The 22,038-nt window shown below is 34.1% G+C and overlaps 1 protein-coding gene and 1 pseudogene across 3 annotated transcripts in view; one reads left to right on the forward strand and one right to left on the reverse strand.

The window, feature by feature from the left end:
• Positions 1–22,038, reverse strand: part of LOC125821735 (MAP3K epsilon protein kinase 1-like) — a 602,763-nt gene that overhangs the window by 368,916 nt on the left and 211,809 nt on the right. The gene's annotated exons all lie outside the window — the stretch shown is intronic.
• LOC125821755 (potassium channel KAT1-like) lies at positions 4,708–5,126 on the forward strand (annotated as a pseudogene).

Here is a 22,038-nt window from a genome sequence, read left to right on the forward strand (position 1 = left end):
TTTGACATACTGTAATTAAATATGACCAGCAAATAAAGTTTTTGATGAAAAACTATAATTTTAGCAGATATTTGTAAAACAATTGCAGTACTAGTGTTAAAACTTAAAAAGTTTGTCAAAAGGTGTTAAATGAAAATTCATTCTTCAAAGTAAAAAATATATAAGAAAAATGGAAAATAACATAAATGGGGTGAGGCAGGTCTTAGCGGGGTGGGTTAGGGTAGGACAAATTTTTAAATAATGTTAAATGGGGCAGGGTAGGGCGGGTCAAAATCTTGGTAGGTGAAGGTTTGCCCCGCCCCAACCTGCCCTAACCCGCCCTATTGCCATTCCTAAGTCCTCAAAGACATAAATGAGCACAATTACCACCAAACTACCAGCCTTATCATGTTTATGGGTGTTCAATTTATTTTATATCCATATATTGGAAAACGTTGTACCTACATACATTATATATAGTATAATTTTTTGGCGAAGGGTGTTTGGTTGACCTCCCTTACTTGGTTGTAGGTCCGCCCCAGCTGAAACGAGAAAGTCAAAGGATAAATTATGAAATGTCAAAGGCACTAAAATACTACTTTAATTTGTTTTTATAATAATAATATAAATCTAAATAATAAACACTAAAATACTACTTTAATTTATTTTTATAATAATAATATAAATCTAAATAATAAACGTTGATACCATATATGATTTTTTTTTAATTTACACTTTCAATATATTTTAAATTGTGATAGCAGATTAGAAATCATTATTATCAAATAGTCAATTTATACATATAAAAAAATCTACGAGTAATTATCTATTTCTTTTTTTTTATAATATCATGGGAGTGTTGAATTAACCAAAATCACCAACATAAATAAGAGACTTTTAAAATACTAGATACGTAAGTCCCGTGCTTTAAGGTGATTGAAATGTCGTCTTAGTTCCTAGTTTCTGCCAATCAAAAATCATACCAAAAATGCTTCACAGAGTATATTGCTTCCACTACTTGAAAGTATGTCATTCCAAACTGCAACATATCTATTAGCTACAAGCTAAAATAATAAATACCAGGTACCAGAAACCTAGTTGAAATTAGTATAAAATGTATCAAGATTTTAATTTTCGTCAGTAAACTAAAGTGTCATTGTTTGAGACACTCCAACAACTTGTGATTAGGCTTTCATTTAATGGTAGGAAGAGGTTAATGCAAAATTGTTGCTAGTTAAATTTGACATACTAAATTTTACTAACATATCATATTAAAAGAAAAGTAAGAGCAGTTACACAACAACTTTATTACAATAGAAGCTAAGTGTAAATCAAAGTGAAGATTAATGTTCAACATCAAAATGTTTCCTCCTTAAATTAAGGGGAGTTGTACAATGGAATGGTATGAATACGGAGCTCAAATGCTTTGAATGAAAAGTTGATTTACTTCATCTGTTTTTGCCTCTTCCTTCAGTCTCATCACAGCTTTGTAACTGAAGGTGGCACTGCATAGTCTATATGTATGTATATCTTATTTAAAACGTAAAATGATATTGCCTATCAATTCCAGAAATGTATATAGAGATTTAGATGCGATAATAAAATGGTTAAGCTAGAAATTCATAAATTACAATGCATATGTTTTAGCGAGAGTGGAGTGTCACGATCCGAGCCTACACCTTGGACGTGGCCGGCACTCGAGAACCATTGTTGGTCCCCAAGCAAACCCTCTTCCTCCTCTTCCTCCTCATTTATAACTTTAGGTGGAATTATCATACCATCATTATCACGATGAGGACATTGCTCATCTCCTTCTAACCTCACTCCACTACTAAAAGGGCTTCTGAAAATATATCTCCCATACTCTTTTAAGCTCATTACTATCTTATTCTCAACGCTGGACTTGATTTCTCATCTTATCATCTCCCCCTTAGGTCTAAAGCTGACACTTGGAAGCTATGGACCTATTCCATCATCTCTAGACTGGTCTACATCCCCTTTTCACAACTTAAGTACTATTTGCTCACTTATTATACCTCATTACTTAATCGGTTCTATATGACCCTCTCAAACAAATCATAAGCCTAGTTTAGATCTATCACTTCATGAATATTCTGTACTTCTATTCAACACATATTTTTAGCCTCCTCTAACACGATGCCACATCGGCATCAACTGTATTATGGTTAAAATATACTCTACCACATTTTGACTCGCAACTCTTCATCCTATCACGAACTCTCTACAACCTTATTATTCCTTATTTGACCATAATGAACTCATCCCTTATGGCTGATTGAGTGCATGATTGCAATAACATAATCTGCCCCATCGCTATTTCCCTTTCATAGATTAACTCTGGGCACTTTCACTACTACTATTCATAATTTCATAACTCATGCTACCTTTTTGCGATGAAAATACTACCCAAGCTCTAAACATACTTCCTCATAAGGATCTCAGCTGAAACATGGCTTAGAGAAGAGAGTACAACTCGTTGTTAGTCTGAACGCACGATTCATATGAACATGAGCGCATTTCTTTGAAACTCAACACTTAACTCACTCCTGGGCTTCTCTCAAGCCCCTCTAGAGTCTCATGATTTCCTCAAGATTTTTCTAAGAGTAACTCATTGATAAAGAAATGACTTTACTTTTCAACCACCTCTAGTATGAGGGGTAGTCGAATAGACATGAGAACGCACGAGTCAGAATGAGTCTCTATGACATTGCTCTATTGCATGATTAAGAGTATGAAAGAAAGGAAACTTTTCTTAAATGTCTATAGTCCCTCATTTATAGAAGTGAGGCCCTCACAACCATAAACAAGATCCTACTTGACACGGTTTCATAGACACCCTAGGACACTTGAACTCTGTGCTCTGATACAAACACTACTAGAAATAAGGCCTACGACAATAGATTTTTTAGCAATGCTTAAGCAACCGTTACTATAGAGGGTCTATTGCAACGGTTTGAGCCGTTGCCAAAAAGGATTGGGTATTATTGCTACAGCTAGGTAATAAATTCGTTGCCATTGTGTGAAAACCGTTGCAATAGATCTACATATTGCAACGGTTGACAGAACCGTTGCCATAAAGTCATCTATGACAACATTTAATGCTAATTTTTTTTCTATTGGAACTGTTATTAAATCCCTCCGTAATTTCCCTCTCTTATTTTGGATGAACCGCCAAAAGATTTTCATTCTATTTTATTTTTAACTAATTTTTGAAATACAATTTATTTTTCTCTTTATCAGATATTGATACAAACGAGTCAAACATGTGCTAAGCTCATTTCCCATCTATTCAACTATCAGAACACAGAAGTTGTCACTGTTCTTCTCTTTAACTTAATTTTTCATCCATTCATAGCAGATCGATCGAACACAGAAGTTGGGGAGCATTGCAGGTAAGTTCTTCATTTCTCTCATGTTAGGGCTAACATAAACCCATTTTTGATTTCGAATCTAAACTTATTTTTCTCTTCAAACCTCTTGTGAAATCTAAGGAAATAGAGGGTTGTATGTTTTCTTGTAAAATCTAAGAAATCTAGAAGTTTTCTTCTTCAACTGCTGGAGGTTCTCTTCTTCAATCTTTGAGGTTATAGCTGAAGAAACTACAAGTTTAGGCTTTTGAGGTTTTATTCTTGAATCTCGTCTTTTGTCTTTAATCTTTGGGTATGGTTAGTGTATTTGATGTATTTCTCTGATTGTGGGTTTTTTTCCATTAAATTGTAGCTATTGTGGGTTTAATGTTTTGTTGGAGTTATGATGAAATTGACTACTCTAGACCATATTTAACTTGACATTAATGTTGTATTTCTTGTCCATGAGTTATTCAATCGGGTTTGAATACCCTTGCATTGATGAAGTCTTCATTGATTTCACTTCTCACTTGAGTAGGATGTCAAAAATACACTTTCATTATTGTTGAAAATTTACGTTAGAGCAACAGGAAGCAAGAGATACATTAACATAAAAATGAAATAAACTAAAATTTGCTACTGGTTGGTACCAAAATTTGATACTGGTTCGAAAAGTGATTTTCTCTCTCAATCATCACCATCCAGAGCACAATGCCATCTACTCCGGCCAGCGCTTCCTGCCTCCGATCGAGTCCGCCATGGTCACTTGAGCTATAGCCATGGCTGTAACTTGTAAGTGCTCCTCTTTTTTTTTCCGCATTTCTCAGTTGGATTCTTTCCGTTTTATCGATGTATATGAGCTATTGTGAAGTTCCATGGGTGGATAATTTCTTGGATATCATCATCATACTTCTGATTTTCCTCTTTTCTCCTTTACTGATTCCTTCTAATTATTGAAGTACCTCTTCTTTTTGCTCCATTAAATTATCAGAAGTGCTATTGTTTGACATGATTTTAGGTCTATTTCCTGTTATAATAGAATGTAGCTTGTGTTGTGACTATTTTGTAGTTGATCCTTCGTTGATGTCTTCTTGAAATGGACTTGTATATGCTCATGAATTATAAAATAATTATTCATCAACAAAAAGAGACCATGAATGTTCTGCCAAAAGCTATCAGATCAAGCATTGCACATTACCTGTTTTTACCAATAGTTCAAAATGTCACTCTGTTCCGAGGCATTTCCTGGGACCTGTTTTCCAACTAGTAATTTATTGTTCTACATTGTTCTGATCCCCTTCTCACTTGGCGTATACAACGTATATTCAATGGTTTATTTCCTGCTTTTAAGGTTCCTGAAATGGAAGCTGAATACTATCCTTCCAAGGAAGATGCGATTTACAGACTGAGTCTCAAACAAATTTTTACATAATAGTCTCAGGAGCATTGGTAAGTTAATATGTTGGGAACAATTACTTGAAGTTAATATGTATACTATTGCAGGATCTTCTAGTAGATATCGATGGACGTGAACAAGTAAGTATAACACATTCATTTTCAAACACATTAGCCTTAACTATTTTTCTGAAATATGTTCAAAAACAGATCATTGGGAAGGCTGTTGCTCGAGAATCATTTGGAGAAATAGGTGTTTTACTTGGAAGGCCACAACCATATGCTGTTACAACAACTGAAATTTCTCAAATTTTATGTCTGAGTAGGAAAACATTTCTGAACATTCTTCGTGACAATCAAGAAGATGAACAGATTATAATGTGAAATCATTTTCAGGTATGAGTACAAGGATATGATCACAAATTGCGCGACACACAACTATAATGAGAAAAGTTGTAATATACGCTCAACTTTCTTTTATCCTTTTTCTTTTTGATAAATAAAACCTGCAAGGATTTGGAGGATTTGATAATGTGGACGAGGAAAGCGATCCAAGATTAGTCTTCAACAATTGTTCTCATGTTTCTAAGAAAGATACGCCAACCAATTTTAGCGATCTGATTAGTATAAATATCCAAACTTTAGAAGCTAGAACCAAGAAACAAGTTGAAAATGAAAGTGAAAGTGGTGGACGTGAACACCATATAGTTCTTGATCATTATGTAGTTCCCAAGGGGCATATTAAAATGGCTCCGAGTCTACCAGAAAGAAGTTGGAAAGAAGATCAACTCGACACAGAACGTGGAGGAAACAAAAGCATCCATGAGATCCCCTGCTGTTCTTATTCAGGTAATAGAAGTCAAACTGGTGCAATTGGGGGGAAATCCATCAAGAAGAGAGTTATTATTCACATGAGAAACAACATCAATTTATTGCAGGAGCAGAATGTGAAGCTAATAATATTACCTGATACACTAGAAGAGCTATTCATACTAGTCACAACAAGGAGAAATGACAATGATAGCTGATCTTGCAGGTCCTGCTTATAAGCTTGAGTTTCCGACAATTGGCAAGGTATGGTCAAATCTCTATGTGGTTATATTTGAGAAAAAAAATACTATTGAAGATATTATCAACATTTTGTAGGTCAATAGTATTGACGATGGTTCCCTAATTTACCTTTAAAAATATCACAGGGAATGTAATACTGAGTTTGCAATATTTGCGGCTTCTTAAGCTTGTGTCTGAAAAATAGAGAATGTAATCCATGATGCAAAAAACACTTGAATGTAGTTTCAACCAACTCTCTTGCTATTTGATGGAGTAAATTTCAGTAGAAAAGATGAACCGATCGAGGTGTTAATTGCTAAGGTATTTTATGATGCATTAATAGTAGCCTGGATTTGTTCCAAAGTTCTTCCTTTTATTTTTGGTACTATCTTGATAACAAATAAAATGGGCAGTGCATTGACTACAACATACATAATGAAAGTACTTGCAAACAACGAAACTAATGTGAGTTGAAAATCTGATTCAGATTTCTCATTTTTTGCCTTACTTTAGAAATGATATTTGTGACGACTTCTTACCAAAAGAAATCCAGGTCATTTCGAAGTTGAAAATGTAGGAGCACCACACTCATGCCCCAAACCATTCACTAGATACTTATAGGATATATATGCATGAAAGACAATTCTTATTTCTTACAATCCTCTATACTAGATTAAAGAATCTGATAGGTGAAAATATAATACCTTGTGAATCTCTCTTGTTAAGGAACTTGAAACTGTAGTAGTGGTCTAAATATAACTCTCTGAAACTGAGGAGTTAGAAAGTAGAAACTATTTAGTGAAGTAATTTTGGAATAATATCTCTAACTAGTCAAATAACTATCTAACTTATGAAGGTATGTTGCTTATTAATTAGTACTATGTATTAGTTGTTGAGAATGCATTATTTACTTTTGAAAGGTAATTTGATAACTTTCTAATAACATGGTAACTTTCTAAAATAACTATAGCTCAACTATTAAACTTGTAATTATTAGTATGTAGTGAAAAAATTTAAATTTCTTTTATTGATCTTCATTTTATAGAGATTGAACTTCAGTGAAAAGCAGAGTCGAAGTGGAATTTGGGGACTCCAAGAAAATTACCTCAGTTTGCTTCCACAAAATAGGTCTACATCATCTCTTTTTTCCCTTGAAATTCTAGAAATTCAAGTGACTTCATGCTTCTGTAAAGAATATGAAAATTTGTTAGTTGTCATTCATGTGTGATTGAGAGTAAGATGATTCACTTACTCAAAAAGATAATAATGTCAATTTTGATCAAATCGTCATTGTTTTTCATTTAGCAATATGTGATCAACATCTTTGTTTGAATTGATTAGCTTGAAGGAAATTATGGTTTATACACTTCTCTTTTATGGTTTTGTGGTTCCGTTTATGTTACACACTTGGAGGTCATGCTTTGAGACACAATGATCTGCTTCTGCTGCTCATTTTATCTAGAAAAGATTTAAGGTCTTAGGATGAGTTTATGGTGAGTTCTTGAGCTTTACAATTTTAGAGTTCTATCCACAAGACATAAAGATTTTAAATGAAATTTACCATTTGATAATTATGAGACTGTTTGTTTATTTTTAAGCCTAAAACATGCTTGACTTCAATGAATCTCTGTGTCTTTTATATTTAGAACTTCATACTTAGAAAAGTCATTTCTTTACTTCAAAAGGCAACATATGCCTATTTTTAATCAAAATATGAAATTGTCCAGATTTGTGTTTATCTAAATGTGGGCTAACATCTGATAACTTGTTTTGATCCTATTTGAAAATCTAGTGATATCCATATTGTACCTCAAGAACACCTTGAGTGAATGAATTCAAAGTCTTGAAGAGAAAAGGTGTTTTAACTTTCAAAATTGTCAATTGTTGTATTTAGCCATGGTTCAAAGTTTGAGTTCTCTTGTATTTCAAGATATACATGTTGTCAAGTTTATTTGTGTTTCCTACTCCATCTAAATGACAAATTTTTTAAACTATTGAAGTTGATATGTTTCAGTTAACTCTTGCATATCTGGCTACACATAACATTTTGTTTCGTATAAAATATGCCTACGAGAATGGTCCACATGGTGGTCTTGAACTAGCTGGAATAATTCATCTTTAACTGTATGGATGAACAGATAGAGTGTCAGTTTATTTCCACCCTTGTTTAAAATTTTGAGTTAAGTGTTTACCCTATTCAATTAGTTAGGAATTACAATTTTTGTTTTTAAATTTCAAATGTTGAATATATACATGCTTCATTATATAAACTTATTGTTTGTGCAGATTCTTATTGGATGGCCATGAATTATGCATTCTGGAATTAGTAAAAGCCTCGACCACAAGTGATCAACGAGCAAGTAAAATTGGAGTGCAAGTATAAGTATTTTGACATTCTTAATAGTAAACAGAAATGTAAAGATAAGTTATGAATAGAAGAACTGTATAAATAGAGAAACTATATATAGAGAGGATTTGAAAAGGCTTGTTGGAGGAGCTAGTTATTGGTTTCTTTAATTGTAACTCTTCTGATTGTTATTTTAAATATTGTGTTTGTTGAACCAAAAATAGATTACTTTAAGAGTTTTATAAATTTTTATGTGCTATATTTTTATTATATATACAAATAATGATTACAATCAAATTAATATAATTTGGTATATTGAACCGCTGCAATATGCCATTTGGCTGTTGCAATAGCCTACCAAAATGTTGCAAATGGTTCAAATAACCATTGCAATATGCAAGTTGAACCGTTGCTATAGTTTCAAAAACCGTTCCATAAAATGTTATTACAACACATTAGAAACCGTTACATTTGGCTAAAAATCCATTGCTATAGATTGTGCTATGGCATCGAGTTCATATCCGTTGCAATAGAGAAATCTATGGCAACTATTTTCCTACCGTTGCACAAAACCGTTGCGATAGACCTATCGTAACGCGATCAGATGAAACGGTCCCTCAACCGTTGCCATAGGTCTATTTGCAACGGTTATCTTATCTATTGCAAAGGTTTCAGAACTATTGCCATAAGCCTTTTTACTAGTAGTGCAAGTTTGTCATGACCCGAGCCTACACCCTGGATGTGGTCGGCACTCGAGAACCATTGTTGGTCCCCAAGCGAACCCTCATCCTGGCTGACTACAAGCGGAAGACTAACTCAAGCATACAAAAGCTTAAAAACTGAATTAAATTTCATTGAACTCAAATACTCAACTTTTTTCTCAAATGGCTCTCCTCTCTCACACTCCAAGAGATGAAGTGGTCATGAAAGGCACTAGAAAATATCTCCCAAGTCACTAGAGGAGATCCAATTGGCAAAGACCCCATAAACTCTCCACCACTCTCTCACTGGCCCACAAAGTTGGAGTGTAGCTTACTGAATCCCCTGTGACTCAGCTAATCCAGCCACCTCTAGCAACTCTCAGCATATAGTCAGAAACTCATGAGCGTCCTCGCTCTTCCCACATTGAAACTGAGGTGGGTCCATCTTCCGAAATTTCTCATACCTACATTGATCATCCTCTGTGAGAACAACCGGCGGCGTAACTTGACCCTTAAATGCTGATGTAAGATCATTCCCAACCACGGGATCCACTGGTGGCTGCCACACCGAGTCCTGAATAACTGGAGCTTGCTGGTGATCTTAAGTGTGAGCCCCCACTCTAGTATGAGAGCCTTGTGGTGTGTCGGGCGCACCACCACCCTGAGAAAAGCTTTCGAGCACATTCAAAACCCTTAGTATGGTATTCTAAAGCAAAGGTGTGGATGTAGGCTCTAGAGGAACCTGGTCCTCTCTGTCATCAATTTGATGCTCTAGAGAGACCTCTTTAGCACGGCCCCTCATTGGTGCTACCCCACGGGCACGACCTCTAGCTAGTGTCGTTCCACAGGCACGACCTCTAGCTCTGGCTCTACCCCTACCCCTAGTTGGGGCCTCAACAACTGTCTTGGGAACTTCCTCCCCTCTACCACCAGTAACAGTAGCCCTAGTCCTCGCTATCTATCAAAAGAACATACGATAGCTCAGTACTAAAGAAGGTACCACGTACGTTAAGAAAGAATGAATAAAAAGGAAGTTTCCTAACAGTCTTCATAGCCTCTCAAAGATAAGTACAGACCTCTTCATACTGATCCTTGAGACTCTAAATAGACTCGGCTTGTATACACGTGAGACCTATGAACTTGGGGCTCTTATACCATTTTGTCACAACCCAAAAATGGATGTGAGGGCACTCGTCCTATCCTACCAAGACAAGTCAGCCTAAAACTCAATAATTTCGATAAAGTGTAGAAATAAAATAAAAGTAGAAGTTTAATAACAATTATTAATACTGATAACAAGTCAACTTAATTAAATCTCCAAAATTTGATTGTCACGTGCACAAGCCTCTAAAGTAATACAATGGAATCGAAAGAAAATACGTAAGTCTCAAATGACGTTATGTCTCAAGTAGAACAAAATCATAAATAGGAGTAAGAAGGCTATTGAGATGACAAACACCTACCTCGCAAATCTCCAGAGGAAGCCTCGAACAAGAAGAGAATAAAAAGATTTGGGGTCGCAACCTACAAAAATGTAGAAGCAAGGGGTGAGTACCAAATCACAAGGTACTCAGCAAGTAAACTTTTAAACACAAGCTAAAGGAATAGAATACGGGCACTCCTTACACCCCAACCGAACCTCTACAACTACAACCTCAAGAAAACCAATCCAACTTAATAGTTCATAATTTACATAGCACATAATTCAACCACGTCACTTCTACAATTAGATCAGCAACACATAAGATCACGTCACCAATCACAAGTTCCACAGAAAGGCACTCACAAGTTCACAAGTGATAAAGATATGTAATGCAATGAAATGCAATATCAAGTATAGTGATGCATGCTTGATCTAACGATACACACCCGCTGTCTCTCAGTCTGTAACTCATGGGGTACATATCTATCCATGCATCTGTCGCAGCGTGCGACACGTCCCTCGATAATTGAATCTGTCGCGATATGCAACACGTCCCTTGAATTATAGTATCCGTCGCGGCGCGCGACACGCCCCTCGATAATTGAATCCGTCGCGGTATGCAACACGTCCCTTGAATTATAGTATCCGTCGCGGTGGGCGACACGTCCCTCGAAATGGTACATCCTCTCTAATTTTTTATTCTTCCTCAATTCACATAACACTTGTCACAACCATGCCTCAGAACCAATGCAAATGGCATGTTCAAATAAATAATCACCATAAGATTTCTAAACTAACCACACACAAGTTACTATATGATTAGCCTTGACTTAAAAACTAACTCAAACCTAAAATCAAGTTTCTAATCATGATACCAATTAACATGTCAATTCTTATATTTTTTGTTTCTAAATTTTTAAGCCTAGAATTAAGTCTTAATTCCCCTAATATCATAATCTTAATGGTATTATAAAATAAAACACCTTTAATATTTAATCACCTACACATGATATATTAAAAATTGAGAACGACATCATCATATATTCATAACAAGATTTGCCAAAGCTAAAAAAGTAACCACCGAAAACAGTAGCAGCAGTTATCTAAAGTCATATATCTACGCATTTTTTTATCCAATTCTTTTCTCAATACTTGGCTATTGTTAAGCCATGATTTACCTCACTAGTTTTTGTCCCCTAGTTTTATAAGGACCAAACGTCCTATATTAATATAATATTTAATATTAAGAATGTTTTTCTTCTAGCATATTAGTAAAAAAGACATCTAATACTCGAGTTCTTACCTGAACGCAGGGATGCGACCTTTTTAGCTTCCCTTATTCTTCTGTGTTTTATGACTCTTTTTCTTTTCTTAAATTATGACCCAAAAATTCTTAACTCTAATAATTTATTTCCCTATATGGGTCAAGTGGTTTATGGTATTAAATCAATTATAAACTTAACTCATTAAGTATTAACTAAAATTGGTTATTTAAAAATTAACTATCAATTAATTAATTCTATTTAAACGAATATTCAAAATTTTCGAAAATGACCTTTCGGATAATTAACCATTAATTAAATATTCATACGATCATCTCCAACCCACCTCTATTTTACTCTCCAAATATATGGAGAGTAAAATAGAGAATGTCCACTCCAACCCCCCTCTATATTGCCCTCTATACTCTATTTATAGAGAGGTGAATAGTAGTTCTTTATTATTTGCAATTATTTTCTAATGTAATATAACATCTAAAAATATATTATTGACACATTACTACTTCCACTCAAATTAATAATTTTTCTATTTATTTAAAAAAAATAGGACTTTAAATATGTAATTTAAAATCATTTTAATTTTATTTATATTAAATAAGACTACTAATTAATTGTCTAATATTTGTAATTATTTTTCAAGTAATATAATATCTAAAAACATATTATTGATAAGTATACTACTTTCATCCCGAATTGACAATGTTTCTAATTTGATTTTTTTTTTAAATTTTTTTTTGTCACTTTAAATATGTAATTTAAAATTATAATTACTTTTCACTATGAAGAATGCAGAAAGTTTACATGATAATTCCAACAATCCACTTTTATGTTATAGTGATAAATTATTAAACTACACTTTTTAATGAGCACGAAAATACTTGATGCAATAGTTCAAAATGGAATAAGGAATGTAAATTAGTATACTGAATAATTGGATACAAATGGAATTGTTAATTTAAACAATTTTTAGCTACGCATAAATAAAATAAGGACAAAAGATTACTCATTTTGAACTCCGTAATGCATTAATAGAGCATAATGGGAGAAACGTAATAGTCTTGAAAGTTGAATATCTATGTAAAATTTAAAATAACTTTTTCAAAGATGCAATATTTATTATGTAATTGTATTTCATCAATGATTTGAATTGTTCGTTTATATGTATTATATATAATATTTGTTGCAATTTATGTTATTTAGAAATTTAGAATAAAATATTTTTTATTAAATGAAGAATTTGATAAGAATAAAATTTTATATTACATGAACATTATATAGATTATAGGGGTGATTATTTGAAATAGGAAAATAAAATTGAAATAGAAATAATAATATAATATTGAGGAAAGAGAATTTTTTTTTTTTTTTAGAGAGTAAAATAGAGAATTGGGTTGGAGTTGATTGTCTGAAAAAATAGAGAACTCTATATTTGGAAAGTAATAACGATTATCATAAATATTTTAATATTTTATCTTTATACGTAATATATCTTTTACACAATATTATCACTCAATTAATATGTGAGTAACGCTATCATATTTACAAAAACAAAAGTGTACTTCTATAGTGAATGTCAACACTGTTATAAATAGAGTGTTCTAAAGACAAAAAAAATATAACATCAAAGATTAGTTCTAAGGAAAATTAGGATGTTACAATGACATTTTGTTATAATGAATGATGGTTAAATAGAGGTTTGAGTGTTAACATTAATATATGAATAACATCACCTATGGTGAAAAATATTTCATTTCTTTAAGTTTCTACCTTATCTTTGCGGAATTGTAGTCTTCTCCTTTTTTCTGCCGCATATATATCATATAGTTGTTGTCTAATGAAAGTATCTAGTATCTTATAGAAGTTGTATCGTGATATAAAATATCAAACTATTTCAATAACAAAAACTAATAGATGAATAATATTTAAAGTATTATTTATAGAATCTTTAATTGATTTAAGATCATTTTATGATGAATCACTATTTTCTTATCTATTTTTAATTATATACCTAGCAAGGAGTGTATCTTGTGACAACATTTTCTCAGATTCAAATGAACACAAAATAATAGGAAATTCATACTTAAAAAAATTCATACTCAATATAAAAATAAAAAAGAAAAAAATATATGGAACAATTCATAGCCAATAAAGAAGGAAGACGAAAATATATGTTCATGCTATATTCACTCCAATGTTTCATTTGATTGAAATATCATGCCTCCAACACTTTACTTTCTCCGTTCTTTTTTACTTAAATATCTATTAAAAAAATTATTATCATGGCTATATTATCATATTATAAGTAGTGAAAATCTATTTTTGAAATAGTAGACTTAACATCAAAAATATTAATTCAATGGATTACGTTGATGCCGGTTATTTCATCAAAATTAAGAAGAAACTCCTTCGTTTGAGGGTAAAAAAATTTAAAAAAAAAAAAGAAGAAATATCTTACCCCAATCATGTGTCTTTTTTAATATTTATTTATTATTATTGTCTCTTCCACCACTTGATCTATTAATTTTATTAGAAGAAATAATCCACAATGTGCGTATTCGTCACTATTCACTCTTTATGTGAACATTAATTATTAAATTCTCTCTCGAATGAAAACACAAAGGAAATTAATTAAAGACACAAAAAAGTTCACAGTTAATTGCACATTTGTCTGTTCTCTTCTTTTCTTCGTTAATAGAAAGCTCATACCTAAATTTCAATCCTAAGAACTTCAGTGAAACATATCAATGGATTGGGGATGAATCATTTATGAAAATGATCTCAAATTGTCACAATAAGAGATCCTCAATAATTTATATGGAGTGAATGATTGTGATTCATGACCGAAGAAACATGAACGTTGAAATTGTTGTGACTCTTCGTAGGAAATAAGTCTTTTTTTAATAAATAAAATATGTAGGTTAATTCGAAGGGTATTAGTGTTCTAAGATGACAAAAATAATTATTGAAGTAAGTATATGATGAAAATTGTTAGAGGAAAATACGAGTGTGATTTGATGAATGATTTGCTACAATTTGTTCAGCAACTCTTTCTTATGTGGTACCTCAAATTTCGAACTTAGTAAACTGTGACAAATAAGACTTGAGATTTTGTCACGCCCCGAGCCTACACCCTGGACGTGGCCGGCACTCGAGAACCATTACTGGCCCCAAGCGAACCCTTGGCCTGACTTACTTACTCAGCAGAAGACTTTACTCAAGATAAATACTTTTAAAACAAGTAACTGAACTGCTAACCTAGAATGTATTTGTGAGACCCCGTGGTTCTTTCACATAATATGTGTATCATTGAATGAGTGTATGAGGCTTTATATGACTTGCTGTATCATTTCAGGAGAATAAGGTTGCAAAGGGGAGGTAAAAAAATCAAAGAATTAGACTAACGTTATGGGTCAAGGATGCCCTTAAACAAGTTCGAGTTAAAGAATGTCTATTTTAACAGCCCGCCCGTTCAGAACGCTTAAGTTAACCGGTACCTTTGGGGATAAGACAAAGAGTGTCTTATATGCTAATAAGGATGTTTTATAATGTGATATAGTCGCCCAATGATCGTAAGTTAAGTTTTGAAGTCAAGCAAGTTGAGAAATAAAAAGTTGGCAAAAGTTGGAGCAAGTTTCTTTGATAATTTTTCTGAAAATTGGGTTAAATGTCTCGGAGCTTTTCTCCCAATCTATAAAGCTTTAGAAGAACCCCAATATATGAAATCGAAGGTCTACGAGTCTACTTTCCAACGCACTAAACCATTTGTTCATACGACTTCAGGATTGAGAGATATTTAGATTTTAGTGAGGCTGTACAAGCAGGCACGTGAAGGTGGGCCCCTAGCCCCTATGTCAGTTTAGCTTTATAATATCAGATTCCCTTCGTTTTATCTCATTTTTTTCGACCAAAATAAGAAGAAAACAGTCATAAATCCTCTCTAAAGGTTCCCCTATCATCCAAGAAAAGATTTACAAGATTTCAACGTGGTTTCACCATCGGAACGTTCATAGAGATTGTGTTACTTCTTTCCTCCTCGTTGGTTGTGATTTGAAGGATTCTTCGTGGTGAAAGAGTCTCGTTTTTAGGTGGTGTTGCTGTTGTTTGAAGGTAATAATTAATTCTCACCCTTCATTTTATTGAGTGAGTCCAAGTTATGGCTACGCTATATAAGCAAGAACTCGAATAGACGGCTGGAAAATCGTATTTTGATAGTTATGTGATGTTGGCCTATTTTTCAAGTATTTTCTTATGTTGTTGTTGCTGGAATTTTTTTGGAAATGCTTTGTATGTGTGTGGTTCTTGTTTATATGAGTCTGGAAGAGAAGAAGTATAGATGGGTAATTAATTATAAGATAAATAAGTGTAACGTTGGTTCTATTATTGCATTGCAATTTTCAAATTGTTTCTTCTTGGTTCAACGTCTTGCGTTTAAGGAGATTGTTTGTTATAGACAAGACATGTTAATGTACTGCAAGCTCCATCAAGTTTAAGTTTATGTTTTGTCCTTTTAAGCTCTTATTGCATATGAAGAGAAAGACATGACTCCAAATGTAATTATTGGACAAACGTATAGGATGATGATAGGAAGCGGCGAGTTCAAGTTATTATGGTTATATTGAACAATTATAGGATTGTATTATACTTTTTTTTATGGATTTAATGGTTTGAAGACTCGTGGTTAGGATTTGGTTATGGTTATTTTGGGTTGGAAAAGAGGGGTGTGGTGATACGTCAAGTTTTAATTATTGTGCAGGCATACTCTATTTGGTTGTTGTTGACAATTGCGTAGGCCTCCACTTGTTAATTGCTGCTGCAAAAATGTATGTTATGTCATTAATTTGAGGTTTTAATTTGGAGAAGAGAAGGTAATGAAGAATACATTTAAAAATGGTTTGGCGAGCTAATCACTCTGCTAGTGAGCTCTAAATTGCTACTTTGACCCTGACGTGTTAATATTCTGCCTGTAACGGTTGTGTGACATGATTTTCTATAAACTACATACTGTAAGGAAGGGGGTACAATCCATATTGATACAACAAGACCCAAAATCGAGGTATGTTAAGGCTAAGCACTGTACTTCCTTTGAGCACAAATTTTGGAATCCTAAATCGTCAAATATTATTTTACTACTCTATTACTAGAAAGACCTTTGGTGAAAGGCATTGATATTGCAGCTGGTGTATTTTTTTGACTCCATTATGTTGCTATTTCACTCGTTCGGTTAGACAGGGTATTTGGCGTCTTTATCTCATTTTGTTGATTCTCTTGACTATAGGTCCATGTGTACATATACTTATTCTTCTTTAGGTTAGTAACTTAAAAAGATTAGAGATGAACAATATGAATTTGAAATCAATCCTCCTTCCTCGCTAATTTATATTTTTGAAAACTTAAAATAAAACATCGGTCTCCAAAACTCTTAAATATAAATTGTAGGTTTAAACTACTAAAGTACGGGTTTTTCTGAAATACTTTCTATTACGAACCACTAAGGAAGCATATGTAGATACTAAGTGAAGAACTTTAAGCTCTTTATGAACATTCTCAAGTTTAAGTTGCCTTTCTAAATCCAAGTTAAGTGTTCCAGTTCAATCTACAAGTATATAAGTTTCACGAGATATTTACATGTGATACGAAAGTGATTACGAGATTATGAAGACAAAAGTACCAATGAGCCAAGATTGGCAGCATGATTCAGGTAACAAATGCATTACAGATCCATGACATTACATGATATACATTCTACTTCTGAGCTATAATCGGAAGGTATGGGGCCTATTGCCTATATTTATATGTATGAGACACAGATGGCCACAAGTTGGCGAATATGATCTCGGTTCGCTATCGGAAGGCACCACCATTGCTAGCACTTGGTTGGGTATGACATGCATTTGCATCTATATATATATAATCACAACATACGATTATACGAGTATACCATGCATATTTAATTTATATAATGTTTAATGTCAGCCATGGAGGCTACCAGAGTTTCTGTTTCAGGTGGTATCTATATTCCCCTTTTTACAGTAACTATTTATTATTCTATTTTCTGCCTTACATACCAGTACATTTTTATTCGTACTGACGTCCCGTTGCCTGGGGACGCATTTTTGTTTCGTGCGTGCTGGTGCAGGTAGGGATTCTAATTGACCCCTCTGCTAGGACTCGAGGTTCAATTGTGAGTTGGTAAGCTCCACTTATTCCTGGAGCATCCATAAGATGTTACTTTTATTGTACAATTTGGGTATAATCGGGGCCTTGTTCCGACCAGTGCTTATGTCACTCATAGAGGCTATTGTGGACACCGTATTTTGGGTTTCTCTCTGCAGCTTCCAGCCACATAGGCTTGGCATGTATAGATATGTATGTATGTGTGTATATCTTCATGGTAGCCTTGTCAGATAGCTAGTACCTTAAGGGTTCATTCATAGTATTTTAGATGTTATGATGCCTGACCTTCTAAGCCCTCAGTTGAATCAGTTGGTATGTTTATGTGGCTAACTCGATTGCATAAGGTGTCGAGTGCCAGTCGCGTCTTCTATACTTTGGGGCGTGACAATATTATAATAACATTCACTGCCAAAGTGGAAACTCAAGTCTCAACTTAACTGAAAAGGAAAAGTAAAGACTCATGAACTAACATAACTAACTCTGTCTATGAAGCCTCTAAACAACTGAGATGAACGTCATGACAATAACCACGACATCCAAATGAACAAAAATACTGAAAGCAATAAAAGGATCCTCCGAAAAGCTAGGAGGATATCAAACTGACTTTTAGTGCTCAACTGGATCAATGATGCGCTGGATGCTGATCTTGGTTACCTACGTCTGCATCATAATACGATGCAGGCTAACTGGCATCAGTACATTAAATGTACGAGTATGAAAGTTGGAATGCTAAACATAACTTAAGCTTGAAAAGAATCTAAAAGAAACACTTACCTTGCCTTTACTCAACTCTTGAATAATTTAACTCAATATAAAGCAATAAAACACATGCAATATATAGAAAGCTTTTAAAACAGTAGAAAACAACTTAGTTTGTTAAAGAAAAATGCAATAACAAACTCAAATTTACTAATATAGTAAAATAATATAGTTTCTGTGGGAGTTTTTCTAACCGACAACCACCATTATGAGCCTAAGTAGTGATACAACGTCTTGCCCACGCTGCCAGAACTGTCATATACTTTGCTGTCATATAGAACGCTTAACTTAGTGGATCAACTAGCTTATGCTAAAAGCATCTAAATGAGTCATCTAAAAAGTATGATCCTTTACTACCCATGATGGCTACATGGTTTATGGAGACGTGAGTTATCTAAACTCAAGCTCGTCCCCATATCGGTGCTCAATACTACTCCCAAAATATACTTTAGCTCATATGTTTGTAAAAACAAAACTCTTTCTTTGGTTTGAGATAATTACTCAAAAACTTAGCTTAAAAGCACACTTGGAAATCTCAGTTTCCTTTCTTGCTCAAATGTGAAAATATTTTAACTCTTGGGAATACTTAGTTCCCGAATAATCTTTGAAGAATGAACGTTACTCTTACTGTTTACTGAAAACTAGCTCAAAGGCTCTTTTGGAAATCGAAGTTTCCTTTCTTGTTTAAATGTGAAAACATTACTCTTAGGAATACATAGTCCCGATATACTCTTTTGAAGAAATGCACTTCAAACTTTACTCTTTACTCAACTCAAAACTCAAGTCTTAAAACAAATTTAAAACATTTGTAAAAGACTTTTGGAAAACTTTATGAACTTCTCTTAACTTGACTCTTGACTTCTCTTGACTTGACTCTTAACTTCTCTTGACTTGACTCTTAACTTTCCTTGAATTGAATTATGGATTCAAGGATCATGATTTGTGATAGGAAAGATCTCATGATGTTTAGGAATGATTTTAGATAGTTAATTATGGGAAATGATCAAGAAATCACTGTTGGGGAAGTACTCCGCGACGCGGAGATGAATTAAAATATTTGGTCGCGAAATAACTTTTGAGCCAGAACGGTCTGTGAACGCTCCGTGACGCGAAAACAATTTTGTCAAATCTGAAGAAAAGGTCCGCGTCGCGGACCTCCTACCTGTTCCTTGTCCGACTTTTTCCTTTTTCGTTTTCCAGTCCCAATTCGCCTAAACTCGACTACTATTCTCAATATCTCTTTAGATTCAGATACCCAGTATGTATACACAAGAATCTAACTGAAACAACTCAAGAAAACAAAATTTTAACCTTAAGGGACTCCTCAATCTCAACCTAACTCAAGAACAAAGGCCAATTTCAAGAACACTATTCAAGATTCATCAACTTTCAACTTTCTAGAACAAACTTCGCAGAAATAAACATGCTTGGCGCGTGGGTGAACGAACCCAATGCTATGAAAGACTCACATACCTCGTAGGGATCACCCCTTGATGAAATCTGAGTCTAGCTTCAAGAACTTTCACGATTTCTTGCTCCTTCTCCTCTTTTCTCCTCTTCTTTTCTCTTCTCTCAAAACCCTAACTTGTTTCTCAAAAGCGTAAACTGAATCCAATCAGTTTCGACTCCAACTTAATTACCAAAAACGAAGTTAATTAATTGGCTGGTGAAAAGACCATAATGCCCTTCTAAAATCCGCATTGGACTTTCCTTATTAGAACAACCCAACTTCCAATGGGCATAACTCACTCATATGAACTCGAAATCCCGTAAAATCAACTGTGTTGGAAAGATTATTCCAAGATCTTTCCTACGATATCTGGAAACACACCTAACACATCCTGAGCTAGGAGTTATGGTCGTTTGAAGTTGACCAAAAACTTAAACTTAACTTAACTTAACTAATTTCCAGATTTTTATTATTTCCAAAAATCACTCTTTCTAATTCTAGCTCTTTCTAGTTCTTTCAATTTATGACATGTTACAATATATCCCCCTTGGGAACATTCGTCCTCGAATGAGATTACTCTAAGTAGGCTAAGGGTGTAACATTTAACATTCAACTCAAACACCCAACAAGCAATGCAATTACAACATGCTAATCTTATAAATAAAAGCCAAGAAAAGGATTAGTACCTTAATTTGGAACTTCTCCGGATTCGAAGAGATGTGGATATCTCTTATTCATATCCTCCTCAGCTTCCCAAGTAGCTTCCTCAACAAACTGATTCCTCCAACGAACTTTGACTGATTCTACCTCTTTTGTTCTCAACTTGCGAACTTGTTGATCTAAAATTTGAACCAGAATCTCTTCATAAGATAAGCTATCCTTGATCGGAATATCTTTAGTTGGTATGATCAATGAAGGATCGCCCATACACTTTTCCAACATGGAGATGTGGAACACTGGATGGACTGCTGTTAATTCTTGTGGTAGCTCTAGCTCATAAGCTACATTGTCAATCCTCTTGGATGTTCTGTAAGGGCCAATATACCGGGGACTAAGTTTCCCCTTCTTACTAAATCTCATAACACCCTTCATGGGTGAAACTTTTAGATATACCGAATTATCTACTTCAAACTCTAGCTCCCTTCTCCTAACATCAGTGTAGGATTTCAAACGACTCTGTGCCGTTTTCAACCTCTCTTGAATCACTTTCACCTTCTCTATAGCTTGATGAACTAAATCTGGTCCTATTAACCCAGCTTCACCAATTTCAAACCATCCAATAGGAGATCTGCATCTTCTCTCATAAAGAGCCTCATATAGAGCTAGTTAGATGCTAGCATGGTAACTATTGTTCTAAGTAACACAATGAGAGGTAGGTGATCATCCCAATTACCCTTGAAATCAATCATACAATCCACCTTGATACCTCAAAACACCATATCCCCCTTGTTCAAAAGCCATCACTTTGTTTGTTTTTGAACACTTGCCTTTAATTCAAGCAATAAAGGATCTTGGTCTTGCTTATCTTTTACTTCTGACACTATTGATGATTCTGCCCCATTCATCACCACTACTTCTCCTTCTATGGAATCCCTTAGTCAAAATCGGAGTCGTGCAAGTCTATGCAGCTCTTATGCTAACTCTTTCTTATCATCCTCAAAATGGGTGGTACTACCCATAGACAACCTGCTCGAGGCATCAACAACAACATTATCCTTCCCTGGGTGATAAAAAATACTCATGTCATAATCCTTGAGTAATTCTAACCACCTCCTCTGTCTGAGATTAAGCTCTTTCTATGAATACCATAAAGATAATGGCGCTATATTTTCTAAGTAAAACTACAACAACCAACTCTAAGTCATGGTTTGGGTAATCCTTCTCATGAACCTTCAACTGTCTGGAGGCATAAGTTATAACTTTGTCATTCTGCATTAATACACAACCCAAACCAACTCTGGATGCATCACAATATACAACAAAGCCTTGTGTACCTTCTGCTAACGTTAATACTAGGGCAGTAGTCAACCTCCTTTTCAATTCCTGAAAGCTTTTTTCACAAGCTTCAGACCATTGAATCTTCACTGTTTCTGAGTCAACTTGGTCAAATGA

This window comes from Solanum verrucosum, unplaced genomic scaffold (assembly GCF_900185275.1).
Source record: "Solanum verrucosum unplaced genomic scaffold, falcon-dt-bn FXZP01000210.1, whole genome shotgun sequence".
Lineage (NCBI taxonomy): Eukaryota > Viridiplantae > Streptophyta > Magnoliopsida > Solanales > Solanaceae > Solanum > Solanum verrucosum.